Source organism: Poromitra crassiceps (assembly GCF_964638095.1).
Source record: "Poromitra crassiceps genome assembly, chromosome: 1".
In the NCBI taxonomy this organism is placed as follows: Eukaryota; Metazoa; Chordata; class Actinopteri; order Beryciformes; family Melamphaidae; genus Poromitra; species Poromitra crassiceps.
Window position 1 is genome coordinate 15,031,825 of NC_139623.1, and position 3,142 is coordinate 15,034,966.

Genomic DNA, 3,142 nt, shown 5'->3' on the forward strand with positions numbered 1-3,142 from the left:
GCAAACATCAGACAATTGTTCTGACAAAAATATGTTACAGCATATTGGCATGAACAAAACCTGTTATTTTTAGTTTATTGGGAGTTGACAGAGCACAAATCAAAAAGTACCTCTTTGTTACTTCACTTCATTTCTAGTCTAGCCGCACTATAGAAGTTGTTATAATAAAAGATTGCTTCTTTACAGTTGAACTAATGTTGGTCTCGACCTAGTTTCAAGATGAGGACCAGTCATGTTACCTCGCATCACAATAGGCATCAGCTCTCAGCTTAAGTCAAGTGTAATCCTAGTGTGACGTCCGTTATGACGTGTGTATCCTGACTCATCACCCCATCCTCAATAGCCAATCAGCCCCTGTCAACATGTCAGCATGACGTCGGTAATGACGTCACTGCCGAGGCTATGACGTGGCAGTACATACAGCCATGCTCAGCGCGTCATCATCCTCTTTCCCTGATCCTTCACCTCTATGGTCGCTGTACCTGGGCTGATCGTATCCCATCCTCTGAAGCTGTGTTTCGCCCCACCCACCTCCCCAGTCCACCACCAACGTCTTGACTCCTGAAGAATTCCCTACGGGGGGGGGATTCTCTATCCTAGTCTGAGCAGATGCCCTCCTCTCTCACCACAAGAAGAGAGGCATCTTACCACGGAGTCATTACGCCAAAGAATGAGTTGCCATGCCATTTGTGAATAACGCTCGCTTGTTAAATTTGACCCACTGGTCTCTCATGATTGAAACAAAATCCTTAAAATGAGACACAAGTTTTAGGGCAGATGTGAGTGCAGCACAAGAAAAGGAAGAGGAAACCACATGATTCAATGCAAAAAGATACAGTGGCACACATGCTACTAAACCCTATTTCTTTTCATTTAGTGAGCTGGCACTTCATGTCTAAAAAGCTTCTTTTTGTTAAGATTTCTATCAGCAGCAAGACTCAAATGCCAAAAGCCTCCAATTTCGTGACATTTTGATTTGATTTAGATTTTTTAAATTTTTGTAATAAACTAAAAGTCCAAAGTTTCATTCCATTGAATGAGATAAACAGTATTTGGAAAATTGTATACCAATTCTTATAAGATTGTTCCGTAATGTGGAACACACATTACGGAACATTGATTTTACCTCCACCAAGGAGGTAATGTTCACCCGCATCTGTGAGGATGTCCATCTGTTAGCAGGACATCTCAAAAAGCACAGGGTGCAGGGTAGTGGGCGTGGCCTACTGGCATATCAGCAAAAGTTGCATAACTTCCTTGCGGGGTGTTTTCAGGCATGGCAGAGGTCTGTTAACCTGATCTGGCAGGTCATCTGATGACCCGGCATCTTTCTAACACATCTATCATGCAGAGCACTGGCGTCACACTTAAGCCCGCCTGTAGCTGCCTCATAGGACTCTGATTGGTGTGACTGTGAACTACTGGTGGTTCGGATTCAAACCAATAGATTTGAGCGTGGCAAGATGAATTTGTCCTGTGATTGTGATCTCGTGATCTCATGATCTCGCGTGAATCCAGCTGCTTCCCAATGTTAGAGGTCTGTGCCAAGACATTTTTTTGTTGAAATATTGTATGATAAGCATCAGGAGAGTGCTTATATTTTGGAATAAAACTCTTCTTATAAAATTGTGATGCATAACTAGTGATTTGGTCCCACATACAGTATATAGCCTGAGATTCAGTTGGATCTTACACTTGATGCCCCACCAGTTCATCACTTCACTAGCATTGTATTGATCAGATGGGTCAAAAGCAGGAAGTTGCTGCAGCGTTTTGATGGTTCAGTGTGTCCATTCGATGTTGGCTGCCATCTCAGATAAGCTGTTACAGACGTTGCAGATGTAGCCTATAATACTACTTTGAGTTGGTGTCCATTTGACATTGTTAACGATATCTTAAAAAATAAAGTTGAAGAGAACAAAGTGCCTAGATAATAAAAGAGTTTGAGACAGAGGGAGAAATATGCCTGATACAGACAGAGAGCCACATGACAACTGAGAGAGAAACCCAATCTGTGGCCTGGTTTCAAACCTCCACTGATCAATGTCAAGTATTGATGTCTCCATATCTGGGTTGTCACATCACAATCAAGAGGCTAGCTTCAGATTTCAGTATCGTACAGAGACAGTATGGATTTAACACACCATCATGGAATCACCATCCAGTCGAATTTATCATAACAGGCGTCTAAAATAGTTCATATGAATGGCAGGGGTGCATAGAGAGCCAAAGTGAAACGTCACTTCCTGCTTTCTCCCTGTACCAGCGCTGCGAAAAATATGAATGGCGGTGGACGGAGAATAAGGTTACTTTTTTGATCCCGTTTGAATTGTGCCACCGGGTGCCAACGCTAATTTTGTCCATTTAAAACATAACTTTGCATGTCAAGAAAGTCACATTCATATTTTTCGCAGCGCTGGTACAGGGAGAAAGCAGGAAGTGACGTTTCACTTTGGCTCTCTATTACCTTACTGAAGACCTACAGTATAGGCCATAAGGCTTGAAATGGCTATTGCAAGACCCCTATTAAAGCACATTATTCCCGACACTTAGCATTATTCAGACACTGTAGCAGACTTTAGAAAATGGTTGAAACTGTGTTTATTAAGATTCAATTCATGAAATAACCTAGACATTTTATGCATTGCAGAGCTATGAAAACTTTCCGAAACGTATAGGACTAACTCCTCATTGTTCTGTTACATATCACCATGTGTCCTTCAGCCATGGCTTACAGCAATATGTGTAGACGTGTCAGATGGCTACCACTATAGATTAAGCTGAGGCCATGTTTTTAATGATCACGTGTTCTTTTGGGGTAGACACATGATGAAACCTAGACCTGGAGCCTCCACCTGACTCGCTACAGGAGCGGTTGAAGGAACCTCATCTTCTCTCCATTCTCCATGTGAAGGTTGTTTTCAGAAGGCAGGCACAGCGAGGAGGAGAGATCACACACATGACGCGAGAGGGAGAAAGAAAGAGTGTCGAGTGTGAGAGAGCAAACTGAGTGAGACTAGTTTATCCTGTGGCTTATTCAATGATACTGAAATTATATTCCCTGCAAACCTAATCTGGCTGCATAACACCTTAATATGCTCAGATAATCTGGATGGAGAGAGGACAGGGGAGAAGCGGCAGA